The sequence below is a fragment of the Dioscorea cayenensis genome, unplaced genomic scaffold, assembly GCF_009730915.1.
Source record: "Dioscorea cayenensis subsp. rotundata cultivar TDr96_F1 unplaced genomic scaffold, TDr96_F1_v2_PseudoChromosome.rev07_lg8_w22 25.fasta BLBR01002030.1, whole genome shotgun sequence".
NCBI classification, from domain to species: domain Eukaryota; kingdom Viridiplantae; phylum Streptophyta; class Magnoliopsida; order Dioscoreales; family Dioscoreaceae; genus Dioscorea; species Dioscorea cayenensis.
In genome coordinates, this window is record NW_024088421.1 from 58,988 (window position 1) to 72,190 (window position 13,203).

Below are 13,203 nucleotides of genomic sequence, written 5' to 3' on the forward strand. Positions count from 1 at the left end.
AACTTGAGAGATTTTTAACATATATGACAACCAAATGACTTGTCCCATCCCGATTGCATTAGAAATTTGACTAAACTTGAAAGTTTTACACTCTAGGCAAAAATAACATAAATGGTTCTATTCCTAGTGAAATCGGGAACCTACTAAACTTGAGAGATTTTTGGATTATATGAAAACCAAATAACCAGTTCCATCCCACCTCGCATTGGAAATTTGACTAAACTTGAAAGTTTTTACCTAGGTAATAATAATATAAATGGCTTCATTCCTAGTGAAATTGGGAACCTAGTGAACTTGAAATATTTTGGATTGTATAAAAACCAAATAACTGGTTCCATCCCTCCTTCTCTTGGAAGTTTGAAATGTCTCATTTATTTAAATTTAGACAACAATCATCTCTCTGGCATATTGCCCATTGAAATTTCAAACCTTACAAATTTAATGTATCTTCAATTGTCCTACAACAACCTTTCTGATAACCTACCACCAGATTTAGCTAAAGGATGTTTGCTTCAATATCTTGGTTTGAGTTACAACAATTTCCAAGGCCCCATTCCAGTGAGTTTGAAAAACTCAACAAACTTAGTTAGAGTTCTGCTTGACAAAAACCAATTCATTGGAAATGTCTCTCAAAGCTTTGGTGTTCATCCGCATTTGCAATATATTGATCTAATCTTTAATAGATTATCCGGCACTTTATCACCATCTTGGGGAGCATGCCCTCAACTTGACAAGCCTTTTGCATCTCGGCAAACATGTAATCGATGGATTAATACTCCTTTGGAAATCAGCCAATTGCCAAAGTTACAAAAATTTGATATCTCTTCTAACAATCTGGAGGGAAAAATCCCAAGAGAGTTTGGTAAATTATCAAACATATTTCACTTGAATATGAGCAACAATCATCTCACAGGAATTATACCATCGAATTTGGTGATCTATCTTTATTAGAAATTCTGGATCTATCAAACAATTATTTGACAGGAAAAATACCAATACACTTGGGGAATTGTCTTAAATTGAACTCACTCAAGTTGAGCCGTAATGAACTAAATGGAGCCATCCCATTTCAACTTGGTAATTTGAACTTACATGACATTCTGGACTTGAGTCACAATTTACTCATGGGTGAAATACCACAACAACTAAGCAAGTTGTCAGAGTTACAAGAGTTGAATTTATCACATAATGAGTTGGTCGGTCACATTCCATCTTCTTTCCAATCAATGGCAAGCTTAACATCATTGGATTTATCTTATAATTCCTTGGAAGGTCCGAGCCCAGAGAATCATTTCTTTCAAGTAGCTCCCCTTGAGTGGTTTACCCACAATAAAGGTTTATGTGGTCAAGTACATGGTTTACCTCCATGTCATCAATTCCAGTTAGTAAATACAGTGATGTAGAAAAACATCACAAAATCATTATCTTGATTGTTCTTTTTGGTATTTGGCTACTTATTTTTTTGATAATTGGAGTATTCGCATTACTTTATTATAAGAGAAAGAAATCCAATACAAATGACACAAGGGAAGAATTTGATGAACATTTCTTCTTCATTTGGGGAGTCAATCATGGAAAGGAAGCCTACAAGGAGATTGCTAGGGCGACAGAAAATTTTAATGAGAGGTATCAAATCGGTAGTGGATCTTGTAGCATCATCTATAAAGCAACAATATCATCAGGAGTGACACTTGCTATCAAGAAAATTCAAAAAGAAGAAGAGCCCCAAGTATATGAGCAAGCCTTTCAAAATGAAATACAAGCATTGATCGAAATTCGACACCGAATATTGTGAGGTTCTATGGTTTCACTCTACTCGATAAATTCAATCTTCTTATATATGAGTATATGGAGAGAGGATGTTTGGGTGCCACCTCAAGTCCGAGCGGGAGCGATGGAGTTGGATTGGACTAAGAGAGTTGGCATTGTACGAGATATTGCTCAAGCTTTATCTTACTTGCATCATGGTTGTGCTCCACCGATCGTTCATCGAGACATAACTAGCAACAATATTCTTTTGGATGAAGAGTACAGGGCTTGTATTTCGGACTTTTAGTATTTCTCATCGCTAAAAACCTAATTCATCACATTGAGTTTGCTTGCGGGCACGTATGGATACATGGCACCGGTATGTATATATCTCATAATCATTTTGTTGCTCCTTCTATTCGTACTCTCTTGTAATTAAATTAATTTGTTAGGTTTATCAACCTTGAAAATGAACAATGATGAAGTGAATTTGAACTACCACTAAACTTTACTTGATTTGTATTGTGTAGAGCTTGCCCATGTAATGAGAGTGACCAAAAAAATGTGACGCTTTATAGTTTTTGGGATAGTAGCACTTGAAGTGGTACATGGATCACATCCTGGGGATCTCCTAAGCAACTTATCATTGAGTATGCTAGTGAAAGAAATGCTAGATCCACGTCTTTCCCTTCATATTGCTGATCAAGTGACCATAAACCAAGTGCTTTTAGTGATTGTAATAGCAATGCAGTCCATTAATAACGATCCACAGGTTCGCCCTACAATGCAACAAGTATCTCAAAGGTTGTCTTCTCCAAAGTTATTGCCAACATCTGACAACCACTCTTTTCGAGCACTTACACTTGGTCACCTCATAAACATTGTACAAGTGGATATTGATGATCAAGCGCATGAATAATGGGAACTCAGGTACAATTAAGTCTCTTTCCGCTGAGGTTCTTTAGTTAGATGCATATATATCCTTGCTTAATATCTAATATTACTAGCACCGTTCATTTATATATATTTCTAATTGTTTAATTGAAATAGTTGCAAATATTTCAATATCTAGTTGAACTTTAGCCATGCTTATCACTAAAAGAAAAAAAGTGCTTATATTTTAATCAACCTTTTGCATTTGTCACGAGAGAAAATTTTCTCATGCAAATCACATCGGCCAAACTAAATGAGCTTGAATGGCATTATATAGACCTACTTTTCCAATATAAATTTGCTTGTCTAAGTGTATAATAAGATGAGAACTAATATTATATATTCTTGGTTTAATGCAGCTCATATTACTAAGCGTCCCAAACATGGATGTTGAATCTTTGTGCTTCACCTTACCAATGAAAAGGCACAATAGTTACTCAAGAGAGCTAGGGTGATCTGATCTTGAGTTTTCAAAGCAGTCCACTTTTGTGTTTGTTTGTCTTGGTCCTCCTTATCTTCGTTAGTTTGTGATGTTGTAATGAACTCTCTTTTTTATCTTCATCATTTTGTATTGCTATAATTAACTCCCTTTTTATTTTAATAAAGTGGTTGTCCAATTTTGTTTTTCCTACATGTTGATAGGGTGGTAAACAAGTTAAGTTTAATCCTGCTAGGTTCAATTTGAGCACTGCTTGAAATTTCTAGTTGAGTTTAAGCTTTATAGAGCCAAATTAGAGCAACTCATGAGTAGCTTGATAAATTAATAACCCTAGCTACCTATTGAGTTGATTATTCTACATTTCTATTAATTCATCCCTTGCAGTTTCCTTCTGTTTTTGAAAATAAATAAAAAAGAGATCCATGCCTCTATCCATTTAACTTGGGAGAAGTTCGTTGTTTCTTAAAGTCTAAAAATTTTCATTGGAAATATTTTCTATCAATGGTAACCTTCTTACAAATAATGCAACCCCTTCCATGCTTTATATCTTGACTTAGCAAGTTCTGCATTCCTATTTTCCTTTGCATTTATATTTCCATTTAGTGTACAAAGTGCTAGGAAATGTCAAGATTGTGGTTAACTATGCTGGCTAATTTAACTATGAAACCATGCAAAGTTCATAATAATGATTGTTGGCTTGAATTAATATTTTTGAAAATAAAAATATATATTTTGGTAATTGACTTAACTTTATTTCTTATTTTCCAAATGATTCCTTCTACCTTTTTATTCTACTTTCTTTTCAAAAAATAAAAGAAACTTGTTTAGATTTCTTCAAACTATTTATTCGAATAAAAAAAATAAAAAAACTTGTTCAAACTAATGGCTAATGTTTTGGTGCAAGCTTTAATTTTGAACTATCACTATCTTGATTATGCACATTCCCCTTTCAATATAAATAAAGCTAACTACTCTTATTATGTTAAAAAAATATATGTGCTCTTCACTCATAATAGAGTAGAAGATTTCTCTCTTTTTTTTTAAGATAAGCCGATAAACACGAACCCTCATGGCGTACGTGGGAGAGGAATTGCCACAACGTCTTCATCCTCCTGAAAACTGGGGAGCGAGGTCAAGGGAAATTGAACTCGCGGCTCTACCAAACGAAGGGACCCAGGGTACCGCTGGGCTACAAGCCCATTGGTTAGAAGATTTCTTCTTGTTATACAAAGCCAAGAAAGTATATATATCACCAATTATATAAAGAAAGATTTTTATTCCTCCACCTTCAAACTTGGCCAAGTAGTGTCACGGATATTTTTGGGAAAAAAATTGAAATTCTATTTAGTTTTTTTGTCCGATCATATTAATTGCTAGTAAGATACCTATCTTTCTTGATGATATGTGCCAAGACAAACTTGTACTTTCACGTATATATACTTTCAGTTTTAGCGTGACTTTCAACTACATCAATAATGTCGGGAAGAAGGGTTGAGTAATTTCTTTGAGGGTAATAACATCTCTTGTTCTACATCCCTAATGAGATCAGAAATCTTGAGCATCTGAACTACATTCATCACACAAGCAATAGTATAAAAAGTTCTAGTCATTCTAGCCTAGGTAACTTAAGCATGCACTCTATGGGTTGTGGTTGTGCTTTTTCAGCAATGACATTTCTTGGCACATAGCTAATGAGATAGGATATTGTTAGTTCCTCTGCTGTGGTTTGTGGGTATTAGGTAACACTCAAGCACTCATACAAGTCTCATACAAACCATCAAAGAAAGAGACACACAAACAAACACAAGGAGACACACAATGTTGGTTACCTTGTTCGGCGTCCACTCGCCTATGTCTGGGGGGCCAAGCCCGGAGATAAACAATCCACTAAAAGAGGTAAAAATAGATGAGTACAAACACTTGTCACTCACACTCTCAACAATGAAGATCACTACCCTCTCTAGATTGTCTAGTGCTCACCAACTCTCCTCCAAGAGTCACCCAAGAGTCACACCTTACAATCTACGAGCAAGGTAGCTTATATAGACGCCTCAATGTCCCAAATATAGCACATACCTCTTTTAGAATCTCCGCGACTACTAATTTAAAAACCTGCCTAAATTAGCTGTTGCAACTCCTGTTGTAACATGAATTGCAACATGGCCCTGACTGCTGACTTGACTGAGTTCCGGTTACGTTTCGGACGACCTTAAGAACCATCAACCTCCCGGTCATGCTTAGTCTGAGTCGATGCAGCCAAATCTCCCGATCCCGACTGCCGGCAACTAGCCTACCTCCTTAGCTCCTCATCATGCAGTCCCCTCGTAAGGGGCACACGTCCTTGTGCGTCTTCCATGAAACTTGCCAAATTCTCCTAAATTTGGTCTTCAAAGATTCTCCAAACTTGATCTTCAATTCACCCAAGTTTGGTCCTCAAATCTTGCCTTCAATAGACTTCAATCAATCTTCATCAAGGATTTTTCAAATCATATCTTCATTCACACCATGAATAGATCTTTCTTTAATTAAGCTCCACTATATTTAGTCTTCAATCAAATCATCTAAATATGGTCTTGATATGATCTTGTTTTCAAAATGTAATGCATTGCCAAAAATAACTCCACCAAGATCTTCAAGATATTTACCTCCATGTTATAGACTTACTAAAAATAACTCTACCAAGATCTTCAAGATGTTTGCCTTGCACTCCAAGTCTCCTTGCCATGTCACCATGCTTGCCACGTCATCAATTATGCCTTGTCACCATGGTTGCCACATCATCTTGTCGTGATGTCAAATCATGCTAATTAAATAGTGCGGTTGCACTAACAGATATCTTGTAATGTAATCTTTGTACAATTGTATGTAGATGAGAATTAAATAACAGTGTGCATACCTCATGGCATTGGAAATTTGAAATCTCCAAAAGATTTTCACTTATTGAGCAATCCATTGTCGGTTTGGTTCTGCATCAAATGGGAACCTTTACAAGTTTAATTTCTGCACAGTTAACCAATAATAGTCTTTTTGGTAACTTACCAACAAATTAGTTCAAGGGTAGATTGCTTGAATATCTTGCACCAGTGTATGATGCCCAGGATTCCCATTCTAAGAAGTTTGAAAACTCTACAAACTTAATCAGAATTCAATATACTGTTCATTAATATAAGCCTTAACAGAATTTCTGGCATCTTATCTGCAGCAGAATGTCTTGATTTTTCAAGTATCAAGTTCCCATGGAACTACATCTTCTGAGTTCAAACAATTACTAAAACTACAACGGCTAGAACGCTCTTTCTATCCACTTGGTCAGCAAGATCACAAGGGAGTTTTTATCTTCCATTTCTTCTGTCAACACTCAAGATCAATACTGCAAGAATTCCGGGATTTATTTTCATAGATCTGTCTCACAATCTTATACAAGGTCCAATATATACCTGAAAGCCATTTCATTTGGAAAGCTCTGTTTGCATGGTTCAATAACAAGAGAGGCCTTTGTGGTTGAATACACTGTATGCTTTTCCGCTCTGATTAATAGCAATGTTTCAAACAAGCACCACAAAATCATTATCTTAGTTATCATCCTGACTACAAGCATATTTTTTTTCTTTACTGCTAATTGTTGCATTCTCTGCTTCATTACCAGAGGAAGAAACACACTTCAATTGAAGTTGGTCAAGAGGTTAATAATGCAAGAATCTTCTCAATATGGAACTTTGATGGAAAAAAGCATCCAAAGAAAACATAGAATCAAGCAACAGAGAATTTTATTGAAAATACTCTCATTTGTGTTGGATCTAGTGCTACTGTCTACAAATTGACATTTGCAGTGAAGAAAATTCAGAAAGCACAAGACCAGGAAAATGAGCAAAAGCTTTCACAAATGAAATTCAAGCATTAACTCAAATTCGGCCTCGGTAAATTGTAAGGCTCATTGGTTTCTGCTCAACTATTGAGTTCAACTATATCACATACGTGTATATAGAGATTAGAGAGAGTAAGTGTAGGTGCCACTCTAAGGCCGGAAGGAGGTTTTGAGTTAAATTGGATGTAGAAAGTGAACCTTGTCAGAGACATTGATTAAGCTTTATCCTACCTGCATCATAATAGTTCTCCACCCATTTTTCACGGAGGTATCACAAGCAATGACATTCAGATTCTGCCATTGTTAAATGACTAAAACCTGATTAATCTCATTGGAGAATGCCGGCAGGTGCACTTGGATACATGGTACCAGTAATATCCATGGCTATTCTTCATTTACCCTATGCGGTGTATTGTTATGAGACATTTTCCTTCTTCTGCTTCTTTTATTTTTTTTTAAATTTTTTTATTTTATAAATGTGACAAGCACCGTCTCATAAGGGATTGTTAGAAAATAGACAAATATGGTGGTGTACAAGTTACAGTGACTTATCAATCACTAAGAAATTTAAGGTGTCACATAGGGTGATAAAATCTGCCACATATATGCAGGATTTTCAAAAATCAAATAAAGCTAATATATTCTCGGAGAGTAATACAACATTTCAAACAAATTAAGGACCCACTGGATTGATATAAACAGTGCTATAAATACTGCATTGACCTAAAAACAATGATAAAGAGTACTGTTAAAAAACGCAATTCTGCACTTTGCCCATCAGTGCATTAGTGGCTTGATATGGCCCAACAGTTTGATGAGACATTTTATTGTTTCAAGAAATGGAGGGGCTTTTTTATTCCCTGTTTTTTTATAAAGCTAATTTATATAATTAAGAAGGGTATCCGAAAGCTATATTGCATATAGAGTTTTTGGAGTGATACAATTGGGAGTGAGTGATACATGGAATGCATCCAAGGAATCTCATATATATATATATATATATAAGTGCATTATTTTGCATGTTACTAAAAGACCTAATTTTTTTGGTATGATAGTAAGACTAAAACAAGTTATAAAATAATTTAAGTGCATTATTTTGTATCAATCTATTTTTTTAAGAATCCCTTAAATGGGGGAAGTGCACTTGTAGTCGATTCGTTAAAAAAATTGTTAAATTTGTTCAAACAAAACTATATATGTTTTAGTTCTCAAATCTATAATTTTTCCCCATAGTTTAATTATTTATTTTGGGCTACACTAACAATTGAAAGATGCACTAATAAGTAATAACTAGTTAAGTTATTAACAAGTAATTTTTAAAATTTCTTATTATATTTAAATTTAAAAAAATTAGAAAGTAGCAGATTTAAAATATAATAATGATTTTAGGTGTTGAAAAAAAATTAAAATGTTTTAGATCACGTGAAACACAGACAAGACAAGGAGTTCTTATTCCTTTCATGAAAGAAATCATCTTTTTTGGTTTATGTGGTCAAATTGGATTGACTAATTCGTTGACTTGGGTCAAATATAAAGGTTTTTGGTTTGTGAAGTATTATTAAAAAAAGAAAAACATCTTTGGTGTTCAAAGATGCGTTTGCTTTTGGCCTTGTTAAAAAAAGACCAAAGATGCGTTTGGTTTTTAGGTAGGATAAGTTGGATTGATTTGTTGACTTGACTCAAAAATAAAGTGTGTAGATAAAAAAATTTTGTAAGCCATTTGTGATGGGAATAAGGGCATATTAAATTAATAAATTAAAGCCATGATTGACACATAGTAGGGTTTGGATGGTGGTATGGGAATAGGAATAAGAATGAAAAACTTTAAGAAGAGGATATGTTAAAACTTTGGGGGAGGATGGGAATAAAAGCTTTGTTTAGTTGGAAGAAAAATTTATTGGCAATGTAAAAAATTAGAAGAGAATATATGAGAAGATTGTCATTATACTCTTAATCTAAAAATAATATTTATATATGACATATTGGTTTATTTTTAATATATAAATTAGGTATATATATTATAATTATATATTAAATTATGTATTTATCATTTTATTGCAATTAATTATTTAAAATAAGATTTTTCCGTACATAATATCATAATTCATTTCATAATAATTTTTGTATTAATTTTTTTTAGTTATAAAATATTTAATTATAATTAAATATATAATTAAAATTTTCACTGTATGATTTAATTATTATAACTAATTGTTAATTAATTATTTTTCTTTATTTATAAACATTTTAAATATAAATATTAATTTTAATTATTTAAATTAAATATTTAAATAAAATATCTTAATTTAATAATTATTGAAATGGGGGAGAAAATGGGAATTTCACATGAAAAGAATGGCCATTACCCTCTAGGGGTAATAAATCTCTTCTATCATACAAACCTTGGAATGGAAAGAAATGACTTCTCCCAATGAGGATATGCTTAGAACTCATTTAAACAGATCTAAACAAAGCTGTCCTCAGTGTAGTGTTTCTCCAAAGAACTCAATTAATGAGATTTGCATAGGCATATATTTGCACATTCACTGGTGCCCATGTTCACCCAAATATGAAATTCCAGAGATTTTGTTGGGCTAAGCATGTCTGTGCTCAATGCCTGTGCTTGCCTGTGCTTATTACTCAAATTTTTGAGAATTACACAGGTTGAACACAATTGCGTATTCATGAACAGTAATCATGTGCAAGACCTATTGGAAATTTGAAGCCACATACACAACATCATTGTGATTGTGGCCTACCATTTCTTTGACTATATATTAAAGTCATGACAATAAATTGACGTGAACATAGCTATCAATCTTTAGTCTTTTCATGCACTCACGCTTGGTCACTTGATGGAAGTCTAACATGATGATCAAATGCATTAGTCTCTCACCTCTGGTGACTGCACCCCCACTCTTATTCATTTTTAATTTGTCATTTTTTTTTCTTTTTAGATTGGTTCCAGTTACTCTTTTGTTTGTTGTACCTTTTTTTTTTCAATAAATTGGTGATTTATTATTATTTTTTAAAAAAATGTGTTAGTCTCACACTATTATTATTATTATTATTATTATTATTATTATTATTATTCAATAATTAGTATTTTTGCAAACTATAGGTTAAATATCTGGTCTTGGAATTGAAGAATGTGAATGATTCAGGAGTGTTACCTTATCCAACCTTTGAAAGAATTATTTTATTATATATTCATTTATAATATGTAGATTAAATAATGTAGGTGACATATCCAATTAAATAATTTTGTAATTATTATATGATATTTTTTATTTTTTACCAAAAAAAGAAAGAAATTTGTTCAGATTTGTTCAAACAAAATGTCTAAGGTTTTAGATTTGTACCACAATTATATTTATAAAAAAACAACTATATATTTTTTAGTAATCAACAATGATTTAAAAATCAGATCGGACTAGTCGGTTCAACCTGTTGGACCGGACCGGCTAATTTATTAATTTAAATTATTTAATTTGTTTATTTATTTTATAATTAAAAACTTAAATAAAGTTAATAAACTCATTAACTCAGTCTAAATTTCAAAAAAGGCAAAAAATAAAAAATAAAAAAAAAAAGCAAGATGCATAAAGATATTAATATATTATAATTTATTATCATTAATTTATTATATTAACTTATAATTTTACACTAATCAATAATTAAATCATTAAAGTTAAAGTGTTAAAGTGTTAAACTAAACATTTCAACGGTTTGGTTTTTATTTTTTTAATTATTATTGTTGTTGTATACTTGTATATTAGAGGGACTACATAAGAGATGTATTCACAAATAAGGGACTTCTTTATTGCATAACTTAGGATGGGTGGATACAAGGGAAGGGATGAGATGTGTGTTCGGGATATCGATATGGATATGAGATAGGGGATATCCTCCCTTACAACCCAAGGGTGCCTTATATAGGCTCCAAGTCCTAACTATTTGTGACAAGACTCAAACCAAACTTAACTATAGCTTACAAGACACATACCTAATTGTCATGTAGCTAACATGACACTTACCAAACCCATTAAGTACAAGCATGCTCTTCAACAGTAAGACTACTGTTGCTACAGTTACAAACCTATTTTACACACTAAAAAAAACAAACACCGACTCCTTTACATAATAAAAACAAACAATACTGCTTCAGTCTACCAAAAGATGAGCAATAGTTATGTCTTCATGTGAAGGGAATGAAGAATCTTCTGAGTCGTTTGGTAAATGACCATTAGGAACACCCAAAGGAAGTTCGTTGTCTTGATCCTCAATTATTGGAAGATAGCTTGAAGAATAGTCTCCCATGTGTTGAAGTGAGATAGTTGCATTTATGTCCTTGAAGTGTTGAACTGTTGCAGGTTTATTATATTTGAGATTTGCAAATGGAATGTCTATAGGAAGTCCCTCTTTTCTCGAATAAACTTTCATAGTGGAATCTTCCATTGCCAAGGGATGATAATAAGATTGTCTGATACTGATGAAGGTGAATGCTCGCCATAAAGAAAGTTGTTCAGATGATCGGAGTAGGGAATGACCGCATTTCTTCCGTGAATACGCTGCTTGGAATATGTAGTTGATATGGAACATATCTATGAATAATTCCACAGATGATTTGATGTCTTGCATTTTTCCAAGTATCCTTCTTCATAGCCTGGTGGAATTGACTTGATTGAGAGATTGAGGACTGCAGGCAGCTTTTTAGCTTCTTGAATATTTTTGTGAATGCAGATATGAAAGTTTCCAAGCTTTCCAGAAGAACTTGATTTGTTTTTGGCCTTGTAAGTATCGATCGACGATCATGCCATATTGTAGTAGCCTTTTCAATACTGAATGATATCCCTTTTATGTCTTGGTCAATCCAGGAAGATAGGTCAAAAGATGCTTTGACAAAGAAGAAGCCTTTTTCACATTGACAGTCTTGATGGCGATGTGCTGAATCTTGGTAAAGATCAACGGAGAGTGCCATACCATGAGGATGTACATTATCTTTGGCCATTTCTAAGAAGTACTTGAGTCCGGACAAAATCTTCATAGGTCGTTTTTGAGAACTTTCTAGAGAATTACTTGTTGTACATCTTGGATAATCGGACTGAATCTTTCAAGAGTTTCTTCTTTTTGTTTTTGATTTTGAATCATATGCTGAGATATTTCTTTGTAGTCTTCAGTTACCTTTTGAAGCTTTTTGTTGAGTTTTTCAATTTCTTTTTTCTTAACCTCAATTTCAGTTTCTAGTAATTTTATTGTTCGGTCTTGGGCAATAAAGTGTTCTACGGCTGGTGGAGAATAAACTTTTGTTTGGGGTTGATGTGATGTAGAGTTGTGTGGGATAATGTGGCTTGGCTTTGCATTTTGGTCTTGGAAATACTGACTAAGGTTCTTCATGGATTGGAGATATTGAGTATTGTTTCTATTGTTCCAAAGATTGTCAAGAAGAGTTTGTTGTTCATGGTCCAAGATATTGGTAGTACGGAATTTATGTTTTTGTGGGATAGTTGAGAATTGAAGGGTAGGAAAAGGGTTTCCTTGTGTCGAAGGAACTTTAGACATCTGCAAAACAGAATCCTGTTAGTTTTATAAATTTTTATATTTTATATTTTGTATTTTTGGATGATGGTGATCCAGACTCCCACCATAGCAAGAACGCGAATGGACCTGCTGGTTTTTGCAGCCACAGTCTTACTATGCGGATGGACAAGTCTTTCGTGTTCAATTAAGTTTATTTTCTTGTATGATCCTACTTAATTGATCTGCTATAATATTATCTTTTCCTTTAATGTGTTCAATAATAACATGGAATCTATTTCCGACTATATAATCTATGAATGTTAACCATCGGTTTGTAGATAATTTATTTTCTGACTTTTTATGATAAAAAGATACAATAGCTTGACAGTCAGTTCTTAATAGAAATTCTTTACTTTGTATAACAAATAATTTAAATTTTTCTATAGCTTTAATACATGCTAAGATTTCTGCATCTGTACTTGTTACTTTAGTATTGTAAGTTCCACTATCATATCTGCTTATTTTTTCTTCATTTTTTGTTGATTCTTTTTTTGGTCTAAATTTTAAAACAGCTCCCCAACCACCTATACGACCATCTGATTCAATTATTAAGTATGAATTTAATGGTGGTAATTCTAAAGGTTTTATGTTGCTTACAATTTGTTTGATTTTTTGAACAAGTTTAATGTCTTCAGTG

General features: G+C 33.0%; 1 long non-coding RNA gene across 1 annotated transcript; it reads left to right on the top strand.

Annotated features, from left to right (window-relative positions):
• Positions 1-2,334: 2,334 nt before the first annotated feature.
• On the top strand, positions 2,335-3,299 carry LOC120257348. The gene is made up of 2 exons (XR_005535651.1): positions 2,335-2,679; positions 3,042-3,299. It is a non-coding gene; the product is annotated as an uncharacterized LOC120257348 (long non-coding RNA).
• Positions 3,300-13,203: the final 9,904 nt, after the last annotated feature.